At 40.8% G+C, this 15,749-nt stretch overlaps 2 non-coding genes across 2 annotated transcripts; one reads left to right on the plus strand and one right to left on the minus strand.

Moving 5' to 3' along the window:
* The first annotated feature begins 3,155 nt into the window (after positions 1-3,155).
* Positions 3,156-3,294, plus strand: LOC114111347 (small nucleolar RNA SNORA48). Its single transcript, XR_003587418.1, has one exon. It is a non-coding gene; the product is annotated as a small nucleolar RNA SNORA48 (small nucleolar RNA).
* A 12,238-nt stretch (positions 3,295-15,532) lies between these two features.
* Positions 15,533-15,604, minus strand: TRNAS-GGA (transfer RNA serine (anticodon GGA)). Its single transcript has one exon. It is a non-coding gene; the product is annotated as a tRNA-Ser (tRNA).
* Positions 15,605-15,749: the final 145 nt, after the last annotated feature.

Below are 15,749 nucleotides of genomic sequence, written 5' to 3' on the forward strand. Positions count from 1 at the left end.
TTGACAAACTTTATTTTCTTGGGCTCCAAAATCCCTGCAAATGATGACTGCAACCATGAAATTAAAAGACACTTGCTCCCTGGAAGAAAAACTATGACCAACCTAGAAGGCATATTAAGAAGCAGAGACATTACTTTGCCGACAAAGGTCTGTCTAGTCAAAGCTATGGTTTTTTCAGTAGTCATGTATGGATGTGAGAGTTGGACTATAAGGAAAGCTGAGCACCGAAGAATTGATGCTTTTGAACTGTGGTGTTGGAGAAGACTCTTGAGAGTCCCTTGGACTGCAAGGAGATCAAACTAGTTCATTCTAAAGGAGATTTCATTCTAAAGAACACCACATTCTTCCCTCAATTGTTTCTTTTTTCCTATAGTGATCTTAGAAAGACACATTTGACCTACATTTCTACTACTATAACATAAGGATAATGTAATTCAGAACTGAAGGACCAATGGAAACAACAACAAAAGATGCAAAAGTCAGAAATATTGTGAAATAAAAGACATGACATATGTGCGAGGGTCAGTGGTACATATGGGCTTCCCTTGTAGCTCAGTTGGTGAAGAATCTTCCTGCAATGCAGGAGACCCCAGGTTCAATTGTTGGGTTGGGAAGATCCCCTGGAGAAGGAAATGGCAACCCACTCCAGTATTCTTGCCTGGAGAATCCCATCATTTGAGCCTGGAAGGCTACATTCCATAGGGTTGCAAGAGTCAGACATGATTTAGTGACTAAACCACCACCAATGGTACACAAAGATATGCATCTGGTAATGCATACGATTATAATGAAGTAGATGCTTTTCACTAGTTGTATGTGGGCTAGAAAAATCAGTATGGAGTCACATAACTGTGCATGGTTTATCCTGACACGTGCAGAACTGTTCTTTTCACTGTCATCCTTTGCATGCTGGTTAAATACTTGTTATGCATTTTGTCACCATTGAAGCACTTTTCCTACTCACTAACTTAGAAGCAATTTAAGCAATTTTAAATTCCTACTCTGGGAAAATAAAAATGCCATTAGGAGAAAACACATTTACTTTGATTTATTCCTATCAATACATTGTAATTCAAAATATATTTTTCTGATTACATCTTTGTTCAATAATTGCAACTACACAGTATACTTTTTGTTGAAGGAATCAAATGTAATGTTTATCTTGAAACCAGTAAATTTTGTATCTGTTTGGGCTTTATTTATGAGAATATTTTTTCTCATTATAAAATATAAATATGTTAACAGTTCTCTCTGACAGACAGATTATTTTGTGATATTACCAGGTCACAAATGTTGAAGTTAAAAGTTCGGAAATAGGGATTTCAGGGACAAATTAGAGGTATGGCCATCATAGATTTAAAAATACTATATGTAAAATAGATAAGCAGCAAGAAATGACTGTATAGTACAAGGAATTATACCCATTAAAAGTGAAGTTGCTCAGTCATGTCCAGCTCTTTGCTACCCTGTGGACTGTAGCCCACCAGGCTCCTCCGTCCATGGGATTTTCCAGGCAAGAGTACTGGAGTGCGGTGCCATTGTCTTCTCCAGGGGACCTTCCCAACCCAGGGATTGAACCCAGGTCTCCAGCATTGCAGGCAAATGCTTTAACCTCTGAGCCATCAAGGAAGTTCACATCTTATAATAGTTTATAGTGGAATATAATCTGCAAAAGTAGTAAATCACTATGCTGTACACCTAAAAAATCAAAGTGTTAGTCACTTGGTTGTGTCCTACTCCTTGAGACCCTGCCAGGACTGTATCCCACTTGGCCAGGCTCTTCTGTCCATGGAATTCCAGGCAAGAATACTGAAGTGGGTTGCTATTCCCTTCTCCAAGGGATCTTCCCAACACAGGGATTGAACCTAGGTCTCCTGCACAGCAGGCAGATTCTTTATCATTATAAGTCATCTATATTTCATTTAAAATACATGACTTTTTACCTTTAAAAAAGGAAGAGAGGTCAATGCTCAACCAGCAGCCCTGATGAGACCTCATAGGGTTGAGGACCTCTGAGGAGTTTTCTTGTCTCAGTATCAGGTCCTGAGTGTTGTGGGATCAGAAACCTGATTTTGTCAAAATACCCATACTTGATCAATTCAACTAATCTTATTTAACAAATTCTCTGGGATTGATCTATAAACCCAGGTGCAGATTTATTTCTTTATAACAGTAGTAAGAACTTGGGCTATGAAGTCAGCAGAACTGGTTTCTGATCCAGGCTCACCACTAGTAACTCTGAGGGCAAACTGCCCTCTAAATTTCTCTGAGACTCAGTATTTGCATCTATCAAATGCAACTGTCAGGAGAATTAGAAGAAATATATAAAGTACCTAACACAATGCCCTGTTCTCAATGAATGCTGCTTATTATGATGAGCACGACTATGGAGACGACAGCAAACGAGGAGGAAGGGGAAGATGAGGGTGAGGAGGAGACGAGGCTGCAGGAATCATAAGGATTAGACTTATGTTAGTCAATCAAAGACAGTCTAGAGAGAATTAGAAGGCATTTGCTTAGCAGAGAATCAGAGTAAAGTGAATTGAGTAGAACATGATAAAAGCGTGGGCCTTCAAGCCATGAGGATGTAGTAGGCCCACCTCTACTCTAGGGATATGGCTCTGTGGCAGACAGGATAAGGCGTTTCTATTCCAGTACCTAGAACAGTGCCTAGCAGATGGTACTTAATAAAGAGTTCATGAATAAACAGGTCGAGTACCCCAACCCAGAGGACAGTGATAATTTCTTTGTCTTTGGTTCACCTATTTCAGGACTCAATACAGGCATTACTCTCTCCCATTTCTCTTCAGTTCCCACACTATATGACCACAGAATTTCTTCAGTAATACAATCAAATGTTTCACAGATTTTCCCATTACATCAATCACATTTAGACATTGTCTAATTAAACTCAAATCACTTTGTCATTCACTGTAATCATATTTCAAAATTCTCTGAGTTCTTCATTATAACCGAACAAGTGCTTAAGGTAGAGACTAGCTAAACACTCCTGAAAGTCATGTTTTCCTTTTCCTGGGCACACAGCTAGATTGTGTCTCATGCCCATGACTGAGTTTTAACCATTGGTAAGTGTGCACAAGTGATGTACATTTCTTCCTTTCCATAAAATCTTCCTATTTAAAATTCAGCTCCCTTGTCCCTGGCCTGGGTAGAGTGGCACCTGGTTGGTTCGTGGTGCCTGTTTCATATCAGTGAGGGACAAAACAACTCCTTGTTTATCCCAGCTTGGCTTTTGCTCTGTGCCCATGCCTGGTTCATGCCCTGGACACGTGGAAAAAAAAATTCAGCTCCCTATCTCCCTTTGTCCAGATGAATGTAGAGAATCCTGTGGCCCCAGGAGATGGTGGAATCAGTGAAAGGAAAAGTCTGGGTCTGTAAATAATCACATGGGCCAAAGTCTGCCTCTCTTCTCACCATCACATGCACACATATCAACCTTCATTCGATTGTGATGTGAATGAGAAACATATCTTTATTGTATCAAGGTACTGGGACTTGAGGGTTATGCTTATAGCAGTTATCATGTTCTGACTCACTTAGAACAGTAATCATGTCACTTTACTAATTTTTACTTTAAATATGCATATATATTTCTTGAGAATATTAAAAAGTATATCTTGAGAACTTGGAACAATTTATTTTTTTCTGCTGTGTTTCATATTTACATGGTTACCCAAGCATGTTCTCTTTCTTCTGTCCTCTTAGTCACCCATATCACACTGAATCAATCAATCAATCAGCAATCAATCCTGCTGCTAAATATTCATTACTCTTCATCCCCACTATCTTTACCTTGTTTATTAGACTCCTGAGTTTCCCACCTGGATCATTGAAATAACCTCCTATATTTTCTACTTGTCTTCAGTCTTTTATTCCTTCATCAGCCAGACTTTGCCAGACTGGTCTTTCTGACATGAAAATCTGATTTCATCGTTTCTTTGCTTAAAATTCAGTAACTCCCCTTCACCTCCTAATTAACATCTAAAGAAACTAGCCTTCTTTTAGATCCTCTTTGCTTACATCTTCCTTATCACACACCCTAAGCTATTAAGGCTCAATGATTTCCAAGTGTGAGCTTAAAATATCTAGTTTCCCAGGCATTACTGAAAAGAGTTTTGGAATTTAGAAGTGGTCCTGGACCATTTAGTCATCATCTGCTGACTAACTAAATGATATAGCTTAAACACATATACATTACCACTGAATTAACATGCATGCAGTATATATGAGCTACTTTTATCACCATCATTTTCCAAATGTATTTTTTTGCTATTATGATTAATAAAATTGCTTTTGAATGAAACTATTTGTAATACATTTCTCAGTTACAGGATATTAAATAAAACTACTGTCATTCACATTGGAGGCCCAATATTTTGGTGTTAAAAGGGATCCACTCGACTATCTGGAAACTACTGCTGTAGCCAACCCAAACTATTTGCAATTCTTTGAATGGGCAGTGACATTGATTCTGTACATGTGGTGGATTCTGTGGTTTGGCTTGATCAACCTCCATCCCACCTTACTTAGAAGTAAGTAAGCGTGCCTTCCTGTGTTGCAGAGACTAGAAAGCTAATGGCTTTCCTTCTTAAAATTTTTTGCAGCAAGAGCTCTGAATGCACAAAGTAGATGTGCTCCTGTGAGATTCAGAAATTTAAAACAGAGCTGAGGCCATGTTCCTGTTCTCTTGGCTGTCTTTCTATTGGCAAACAATTTTGCACAGATCCTTTGCTCTAAGAGTCCAGTGGCAGCAGCATCAGGACGGCCTTCCTGATCCTTCTTAGAGAATGACAATGTATTCTTGGTCTGAAGCAGTCCAGCGATGGCCTCAGTGGGAGAGTACTATAGTCTTTTGAGAATCACTCTTGGTAGGCCAGTCTATAGCCTATTCTGGTCCTTCCATGATTTTGTCCTAATCCCCCATGAATCTTTACTTTCTTAAAATGACCATATGGCTTTCTGTTTCCTGTACTGAACCCTGATGATCACAAGTCTTGGAAAATATTGCTCTAACATGGAATCATGTCCCCTCTCAACCCCTTATACTCTTGCTCTCAGTTCAAGTGTGTTCTTTTCTACGAAGCATTTACCAACCCCTGTAGCTGAGTCAAACACCTTCTTTCCTGTCCCAGCCATAATCCTAGGATGGTGCTTCTCACTACTGTACAACAATGGTCTATATTTGTCCATTGTTGTTATTGTTTAGTTGCTGAGTTGTGTCTGACTCTTTTGGGACCCCATGGACTATAGTCCACCAGGCTTTCCATGGGATTTCCCCGGCAAGAACACTGGAGTGGGTTGCCATTTCCTTCTCCAGGGGATCTTCCTGACCCAGGGATCGAACTCAGGTCTCCTGTATTGGCAGGTAGATTCTTTACCACTGAGCCACCAGGGAAGCCCTCACATTTGTCCATCACTTTTCTATAGAAGTTAACTAATAAAGCTTCTTTGTGTTACTCATTTGTTCCCAGGCTAGTGCACTATAAGGGCTCATGAAGTGAATGAATGAAGAAGTAGGAATGTCCATGAATAACAACTAACAACCCATAAAGAAGGAAACACAGTAGCATGTGAAAGGACGTGTAGTTTTTCTTGCAAAATGGTACCATGTGCAAGTATATTTAAAATAAGGATGGCCTGAAATGTCATAAATCTATATATATTCTTCTTAGACCCTTAACAAAGACAACCATATGGGCTAGACCAAAGATTGGCAATTTTTCTCTCTAAAGCTCCAGACAGTAAATACTTTAGGCTTTGTGGGCTATATGATTTTTGTCAGGACTACTCAACACAGCCATTTTCAAGAGAAAGCGGCCATGTTTCTAGTTTGAAAACTGACTCCAGACACAGGAGGCACAGAGACTGAAGACAGATACAGGCCACTCCAGACGGGCAGGAGACAGGTTTAATAAGCCACGGTGAGGTGTGGTGAGGAAAATCCCATGAGGTGAGGTGAGTCACATGAGGGGAGGTGAGATAAGTCACGTGAGGTGAGGTGTGGTGAGGAAAGTCACGTGAGGTGAGGTGGTGGCGGTAGGTCTCCACACCCGCCGCCAGAATCTTGAAAGTTTATACAGAGACCTTACCTCGGTTCAGTCAGTCATATATTCAGTCCATATCGTCTCAACATCTTAGTCTTGCAAGGCTTTGACCTTAGAACAGCTCTCACTGAGGGAATGGTGGGCGGAAGGGCATTCCAAGACAGGGGAGCGCGTGTGGCACCTTCAAATGTGCCGGACCCACGTGCAGGTCAACCCGCGGTCACGCTGTTTCCATGACCTTCTCCAGCACATGCAGATACTCACATAAAACAGGTCATTTATAAGCAGTGGGAATGGTTGTGTGTGGTCCTATAAATCTTTATCTATGAACACTAAAATGTGAATTTCATATAATTTCCATGTCAAAAAACATTCTTTTGGGATTTTTTTTCAAGCATTACAAAAATGTAAAAACTATATAAAAATAGGTCGGGGTGGGAGTGAGCAATAAGAGTAAGCATATTTGGCCTGCAGGCAGTGGTTTGCAAGTCACCGGTTCAGGAGATTAAGGAAAAGCCTTGGTTTATAGTTTGGAGTGACTTTATTATTATTATTATTGTTTATTGGTAGATCTTTGTATGTCTTTCAATTTCTTCTCATGTAAAATGAAGATTATATTATGTAATAACATATTACTAATATAATTAATTCTGATATTATAATAGAACTGGACATGGAACAACAGATTTGTTCCAAATAGGAAAAGGCATATGTCAAGGCTGTATATTGTCACCCTACTTATTTCACTTATATGCAGAGTACATCATGAGAAACGCTGGGCTGGACAAAGCACAAGCTGGAATCAAGATTGCTGGGAGACATATCAATAACCTCAGATATGCAGATGACACCACCCTTATGGCAGAAAGTGAAGAAGAACTAAAGAGCCTCTTGATGAAAGTGAAAGAGGAGAGTGAAAAAGTTGCCCTAAAGCTCAACAATCAGAAAACTAAGATCATGGCATCCAGTCCCATCACTTCATGGGAAATAGATGGGGAAACAGTGGAAACAGTGGCTGACTTTATTTTTCTGGGCTCCAAGATCACTGCAGATGGTGATTGCAGCCATGAAATTAAAAGATGCTTTCTCCTTGGAAGGAAAGTTATGACCAACCTAGACTCTGGCAGTTGGTGATGGACAGGGAGGCCTGGCATGCTGCAGTTCATCGGGTCACAAAGAGTTGGACACGACTGAGTGACTGAACTGAAGTAAAAATGTTTTGAGACCTTGAGGACAGGGCTTGTCACTTGTAGGTCTCTTAAAGTTTCTAAGTACTGGATTAATTTAAGTGTTTGACAGATAACATCTAATAGTAAGGCCTTAAAGTTCTATGTGTTTGGCAAAACTGTCAGTGAGCAGGTAAGAACATTCTCCCCTTCATTTATTGCATGAAAGGGAAGGAGGCAAAAATAATATGTAGAAGATTACCACCCCACTTTTGTTCCCATCCAAAAATGGACAAATCACCTTAATTGCAGTTTTCAATAAAGCAGATGTCAAGAGATTATAAGCATTATACCTATTTTAGTTTCTAGGAGTAATTTTTTCTTGGAGTTTTTGAAAGACTCGAATTAGAGAGGTGGAAGGGACACCTCCCTCAACTCCCAGTTCACAGGTAAGAACGTCTTGGACGTAGACTGTTAAAGGGTAGTTAGTGGCAGGACACCACAGTGCTCTTTTTTACTTTATCAGGCTTTAAAAATAAATTATGCTCCTTTCTTTTAATAAAAATTTTCTAGTTCAGTTCAGTCGCTCAGTCGTGTCCAACTCTTTGCGACCCCATGAATCACAGCATGCCAGGCTCCCTGTCCATCACCAACTCCTGGAGTTCACTCAGACTCATGTCCTTCAAGTCAGTGATGCCATCCAGCCATCTCATCCTCTGTCGTCCCCTTCTCCTCCTGCCCCCAATCCCTCCCAGCATCAAAGTCTTTTCCAATGAGTCAACTCTTCGCATGAGGCGGCCAAAGTACTGGAGTTTCAGCTTTAGCATCGTTCCTTCCAAAGAAATCCCAGGGCTGATCTCCTCAGAATGGTTGGATCTCCTTGCAGTCCAAGGGACTCTCAAGAGTCTTCTCCAACACCACAGTTCCAAAGCATCAATTCTTCAGCACTCAGCTTTCTTCACAGTCCAACTATCACATCCATACATTACCACTGGAAAAACCATAGCCTTGACTAGACAGACCTTTGTTGGCAAAGTAATGTCTCTGCTTTTCAATATGCTATCTAGGTTGGTCATAACTTTTCTTCCAAGGAGTAAGCGTCTTTTAATTTCATGGCTGCAGTCACAATCTGCAGTGATTTTGGAGCCCCAAAAGATAAAGTCTGTCACTGTTTCCACTGTTTCTCCATCTATTACCCATGAAGTGATGGGACCAGATGCCATGGTCTTTGTTTTCTGACTGTTGAGCTTTAAGCCCACTTTTTCACTTTCCCCTTTTACTTTCATCAAGAGGCTTTTTAGTTCCTTTTCACTTTCTGCCATAAGGGTGGTGTCATCTGCATATCTGAGGTGATTGATATTTCTCCCAGCAATCTTGATTCCAGCTTGTGCTTCCTCCAGCCCAGCGTTTCTCATGATGTACTGTGCATATAAGTGAAATAGGCAGGGTGACAATATACAGCCTTGATGTACTCCTTTTCCTATTTGGAACAACAGACTGTTGTTCCATGTCCAGTTCTAACTGTTGCTTCCTGACCAGCATATAGGTTTCTCAAGAGGCAGGTCAGGTGGTCTGGTATTCCCATCTCTTTCAGAATTTTCTTAAAAATTTTCTAAGGTTAGGTCTAATCATGGGTTTACAACTAAATCATGTGTTTCCCTGAGTTGCAAAGGATTTCTGTTATATAAAACACAGAGATATAGTATAAGAAACCAATTTCTTATTTTTTATTGATGATACTAACCATCACCCAAGACCATAAACTGAGGATTGTGAGGGATAAAGATTCTATGACCTTAGAGACTGAGTCCAAGAGAGATAAGCAGAAAAACCATTCTTGCCACCTAATGGGTAAGCATCACTAAGCTGCTTTCTACTGCTCTCCTGTTGTATTTGAGAAATTAAGGAATAACATCCTACTTCTTTTAGGCACTCTAGCCTCTCATTTTTGCCTAAAACTGCCCAAATATAGTGAGCTCTGGCAACTTCACAAAAACAGGGAGTTCCCACCAGCTCTGTGTTTGAACAACTCAGACCTATCTTGATCATATTTAAAACTGGAACAACTCTATCTCTACTTCCAATCTCCATTCCTTGGTTCTTCTTCCATAACACCCACCCCACTTGGCATACAACATGATTAACTCATTTACGAGGTTTATTGGCTATTACATTTGTCCCCTCAACTAGAATGTAAGCTCCCTGATGGAAAGGATTTCTGTTTAGTTCTCTGATTGTTTACCTCAAATAGTGCCTTGCACATAACAGGCACTCAGGAAATATTTGCTGAATTAATAAACAAAACTGAGAAAGTGAAGACTAGGGAATCAAGGCACATCTTTGGACAGGATGTAAAGAAATGATGGGGACAGCAGAATCATAAGAGGGCAAAGGAAAAGAACACTCATGGAGTGTTATGACATGCAAGGGACAATAGGATATGCCCATAAACTTATTATCACAGCTACTATTATCCTCATCCTTCCAGTTGATGAATGAGGCTAGATAACTTGTTCAGGATCATTCAGCTGGTGAAGGGTAGAGCCAGGACTCAGTGCTCACACTGACTGCAAAGTCCATGTGTCTCACCATTGCTTTGTAACAGACTCTGTAATGCCACCCCCGTGAACCACAGTGCTGGTGCAGCCAGCTCGGCATATGCACCTGATTTTATTAAAGTGGCTAAATAGACAGGTTTCTGGTGTAAGATAGTAGCAGAGTCATGCTGAAGAGGTTTTGCTTTTCAGATTTACCACATAAAGGATGTCTGTTTCCAGTAAGGACTTCCCCCATGACACAGTGGTAAAGAATCCACTTGCAATGCAAGGAGGATGCAGGAGATGCAGTTTTGATCCCTGGGTTGGGGAAGATCCCCTGCAGAAGGAAATGGCAACCCACTCCAGGATTCTTGCCTGGTAAACCCCATGGACAAAGGAGCCTAGTGGGTTACAGTCCAGAGGGTTGCAAAGAGTCAGACAAGACTGAGCGACTGCACACACTGAACGAACACACACACACACATTTCCAGTAAAGCCAGAAGCATCTCCTGGCAGTCCAGAGGTTAAGACTCTACACTGCCAATGCAGGAGGCATAGGTTCAGTCCCTGGTCAGGGAGCTAAGATTCCACATGCTGATGGCATGCCCCTCCCTCCAAAAGTAAACTGGAATTGCTTCATCCATGAATTAATCCCCTAAACCAGGGAACTCAAATATCAAATCTTGTCGCGTTGCCTGGGCAGTAGACAATGGCTTAGTGAGTTAACTATTCACAGGTTCAACATATTGGGGCAGCCAGCATCAGACCCACCTCTGGGGCTTACCTGCCTCTTTACCTGCAATCACTTAGGCAATACAAAGGTAGAGATTTCCTCCTCGACTTCACAAGCATCTTTCCTTTCCTATTTCTCACCCCAGAACTTGAGTTGACACCTTTGTACATACGTAATTTTTTGGTTTACAAATTGGAACATAGAAATATAAATTTTACTGACTTCATGGCTATCAAATTCCTAGAAGCAGAATGAGACAGTAATCACAGGTATTTGGCTGATGTGATCAACATGGGTCTGGAGTAGTGATCAAAACGGAAGTGTTAGGGCTATATAGGTTAGGGATGTCATGGGGATATATGCCAGGGATACCTGAGACTTTAAGGACAGAGGGAAGTGGGGGAGAGAAAGGTCAGCTTTAACCAGTTTGACCATGAAGAGGTTTGCATAAACCAGGAGATCTCTATGGGTCCTAATCACACGCTTATTCATATTTGCTCCATCCTCAGCTCTTCTCTTCAGCAACAGGGATAAAATAAAAGTTTAGCTGTAACCACAGCAAGCAGAGGAAGACAGTTGTTTCTGAAGACTAGAAGAGACAGTAAATCATTTTTAATCAAGTGATTTGGAAAGGTTGTTAAGGCATAAAGAACAAATAGTTTTGTGTCCTGTGAGAGTTTTAGGGTGTCTCCCATAAATGTTTCATACAAGTTACTATTTAAATAATAGGCACATCCTGATGGAGTCTGTGGAGTAGAGCTGACTTGTGAAGCACCATCATTTATGTGGTCATGTCATTCTTCAGCTTAGATGCTGATAAAAATAAGCTGGGTTGGGATATTTATTTAAAATTTGGAGGAGACTTCCTCACATGTCAGGGCCAGGAATCTGAATTTGTAACAAGTCACTTGGGTGATTCTGATGAACCACACTTTGAAAGATGCCATCAAGACTGCAGAGTGCTAAGGATGCAAGGGTGCTGCTGTGGCTGCTGCTAAGTTGCTTCAGTCGTGTCCAACTCTGTGCGACCCCATAGACAGCAGCCCAACAGGCTCCCCCGTCCCTGGGATTCTCCAGGCAAGAACACTGGAGTGGGTTGCCATTTCCTTCTCCAATGCATGAAAGTGAAAAGTGAAAGTGAAGTTGCTCAGTTGTGTCCGACTCTTCACGATCCCATGGACTGCAGCCTACCAGGCTCCTCTGTCTATGGGATTTTCCAGGCAAGAGTACCGGAGTGGGTCACCATTGCCTTTTCCTAAGGATGCAAGGGTGACTTGGAGCTAAAAATGAGTTCTTGTTCGACTATAGACATATTAAGAAAACTAAATGAGACAAGTCAGAAGAGCATAAATACTTTGAAATTCTCCAAGGTCATCTAAATTACCGTGAACATCACTAGCTTTTGTAAAGAAAACAGAGGGAAATATTTAGTCCATTCTATCCATTATAATGACTGTGCTACTGTATTAAATTTTAGCAATCTTCCAAGAATGGTCCTCTCAAATCTCTCAAGCATTTTAACTATCATCTTCAGAATATAAAATTTCTATTTATCTTCTAGGGCTCTATATCACTGGACACAAAACATTATATGACAAGCTACACTTAAAATAAGAGCCACTATTTATTGTCAGAGACTGTTTTAATATGCAACATCTTGTTTGATTCTCACAATAAGCCTAACAGGTAGGAACCATTATAAACCTCATCTTACAGTTTATGAAACGGAGGACTAAGGCTTAGTAGGTTTAAAAAGTTTGCCCAATGGATGGAAACAAAATTTTTGGTGGTGAGTGTGCTGTAGTATAAATATACAGAAGTATAAATATACAGAAGTATAAATATAATGTTGTATACATAAAATTTATGTAATGTTACAAACCAAAGTTTCCTCAAAAAAGAAAAAAAAATTTTAAAGTTTATCCAAAGTCATGTAACTAGTAAATAGCAGAACCAATGTTTGAATTCAGATCTTTCTGTGTCCAGAAGCAGCAGTTCTAACCTCTAAGCAACTCTGTCTCCACTGGAAATCTTTGTCCATGAACATACAGAGATAAAGCAAATATCAATACAAATTGCATAGCTTACCAAAGATACACCACCCCTGTAGAGTAACAGGTCTATTTCATAAGAAATGACATAAAATCAAGCTTTAATTATACCTCTCCAAAATATAGACACAAACTAAAATCTCCATCAATATCCAGTGATTGCCATTCTTACCAGACATGCTTTAATTATGGAAATGGTCATTCTTATTGCCAGCATGTAAACTTTTTTGTTCAGTATAGCTACCACCTGAAACCTCCATTGTGTCATATTTTCTGAAATATCTTCTTATAACCACAAATACTTAAACTTCTTTTTTTCTGAATACTAGTAGTACATTTAGCCTTACTGAACTTTCCGAAACAAACAAAATAATCTCTCCCTACCACTCACTACTACACACAAATTCTAGAGTTTTAAAAGAATCATAGTGACCCCCCCAAATCATAAAAGGACATGTCCCAAAGCGGTATTCTTTTCTACATAGAACACAAAGCCAATCTAAGAATCTAAAGATCCCATAATCCAGCCTTTTTCCTTAGCTAAGGAAAGCCGCTTTACTCTTTAAAACAGGTAAACCTTCAGTACCCTCAGAGCCTGCATTGCTCCTCTACTTTTAGATTCCTGCATCGCTGGAAACTGGCTTGCTCTGCCTCCATCCCTAATTCCGAGGAACACTTTGTATTATGTTGTGTCTCACATCCATCTCTGCTGCTGGACCATAAGCTCCGTTGGTGTGTGTGTGTTGGCTCAGTTTCTCAGTTGTGCCCAACTCTTTAAAACCTGATGGGTTCCTCAGTCCATGGAATTCTCCAGCCAAGAATACAGAGCAGGTTGCCATTGTCTGCTCCAGGGGATCTTCCCAACCCAGGGATCAAACCCATGTCTCTTGGGTCTCCTGCTTTGCCAGGCAGAATCTTTACCACTGTGCCACCTTTAGCGCATTTTAATGGAAAGCCCCCGTTAGCATGGACCACACCTATTGGGTATCTCTTACAATAACCACAGTACCTGGCACAGAGAAAGCACTTAATAAATGCTGTTGAATGAATTAATAAATGCGTGACCCATGATACTTAGTGGCTCCTAGAGCTTGGTTCTTTCTTGCAACCTCACTAGAATAGTGTGAACTTCAGTGGATGCCTCATTCTTCTTTACTTCACTTAGGATTGAAAAGCCACTGGTCTTGCAGATGACCACCAAGAATCTGGACCAGCTCCTCTTTACTCATCACTTTGTGACACCTGTTAAATTGCTGGCTTTTCCTCTTTTGGAGTGCTAAAGACAACTCCAGTTGGTGAAGGCAGATACAGCCTTTAAGTTGGGAAGGGAAGACTGGACAAAGCGATGGGGGAATGAAAAAGTGAGCGCTTTCTGCTGCCTGCTTTTCTCTTGTGAACAGAACAAGCAAGACTGGGGAGGATAAACAGGATACTACTGAGCAATTATGGTATAGTAGGAAGATACAGATCATCAAAGGCATACAGCAAAGGAGGCCTTGTCTTGCTACAGCCACTGACTTTGTTACCTTTGGAGCAGCTGAGGACTTAGAGGGCAGGGAGACCCTTATCCCTCAGTCTGATGTTGGGGACCCAGATGTTGCTGAAATCTACTTAAGGAAAGGTTCCTTTTATGTTTATTTCTTCCCCGTCTCCAGCTCCTACTCAGATCACATCTAAATGCAAAGTCAGAGCCAAGGCTGGGTGACTTGTGAAGTCATACCAGCATAACTTCTCTTAGAATATACTTTTCTTCCTTCCCTTCCTATTTCCTTCCATCTTTCTTTCCTTAACTATGTCTCTCCTTCTACACTGTGACAAGCAAAGTTACTCATTTCATTTCTCCTTCTCTCAAGTAGCACTGGCCAAAGGTCAGTACTTTAACAGACTTGTAACAGTCAATCTGATATTTGGAAAGAGCACTTTAGCAATCCAACAGATTAGAAAGTTTTGTTTTTGAACGAAGAAGATGGTATTGTAAGAGAAAGTGTCAAATGATGGAAAAGGAAAACATCCCTTTCCAAATAGCTAAATCCTCCTTAGACCTGGAGTTGACTCCTCCACTGCGAAGACTTCAGCTGGATTTCAGGTTAACATATTTAATGTATTTTTCTGAGCATTGTCACATTGTTCTTTTAAAACCATTCTTTCTGGTCAGCCATCCTCAATAGATTTTTTTTTTTTTGTCAATAACTCCATATGGTGAGGGTGAGACCAAAAATAAATTCACATAAAAGCCATCATTGAACACAAGCTCCCCCTCCTCCTTAGGTTTTATCTCCATTACTTCAAAACGTCATTGTTTTAGTTAGCTCCTCAATTGTGTGCTTCTCTTGTCTGTCCCATCCCGCTTCAAGGAAAAGCAACCTTTCTCACAAGCTGTACTTCCCACATTGTAACTGTAATTTCAGAAAATGTCCTTGGCCTATTGCCTATCTCTGAGCCGTGATAATCTCACTTCGTTTGGGGTTTAGGGTTGTTGTTCTGTTCTGTTGGTTGTTCTTTGCCATAACTTTACGTGTGTAGTGATTCTAATAAATCTTCTCTTTCTTTCACTGGGCTTCCCTGGTGGCTCAGATGGTAAAGCATCTGCCTGCAACGCAGGAGACCTGGGTTTGATCCCTGGGTCAGGAAGATCCCCTGGAGAAGGGAGTGGCAACCCACTCCAGTATTCTTGCCTGGAGAATTCCATGGATAGAGGAGCCTGGTGAGGTACAGTTCATGGGATTGCAAAGCGTTGGACATGACCGAGCAACTAACATTTTCTTTAGCTAGTTTGAGTAGATTGCTGTAGAATCTAGGAAGTAAAAAATAAGTTTACCAAAATTTGAGAGATCACCTAGGCACTCTAAAGTGAGTGAGGTCACTCAGTCGTGTCTGACTCTTTGTGACCCCATGGATTGTAGCCTACCAGGCTCCTCCCCTCATGGGATTCTCCAGGCAAGAGTACTGGAGTGGGTTGCCATTTCCTTCTCCAGGGATCTTCCCTACCCAGGGATCAAACCTGGATCTCCAGCATTCCAGGCAGATGCTTTAACCTCTGAGCCACCAGGGAAGCACAGATTTCCAAGCTCTGTTGAATAACATCTGAGAGTCTTGAGAAAATGTGCAGCTAAGTTTGCACTGTTGTAGGACTAACATAAATCTTTCTGGAATGAGTCAAGGGATAAAACAAATAAATAAACAACACTGAAAGAAAT

The sequence above is a fragment of the Ovis aries genome, chromosome 1 (genome assembly GCF_016772045.2).
Source record: "Ovis aries strain OAR_USU_Benz2616 breed Rambouillet chromosome 1, ARS-UI_Ramb_v3.0, whole genome shotgun sequence".
Taxonomy (NCBI): Eukaryota; Metazoa; Chordata; class Mammalia; order Artiodactyla; family Bovidae; genus Ovis; species Ovis aries.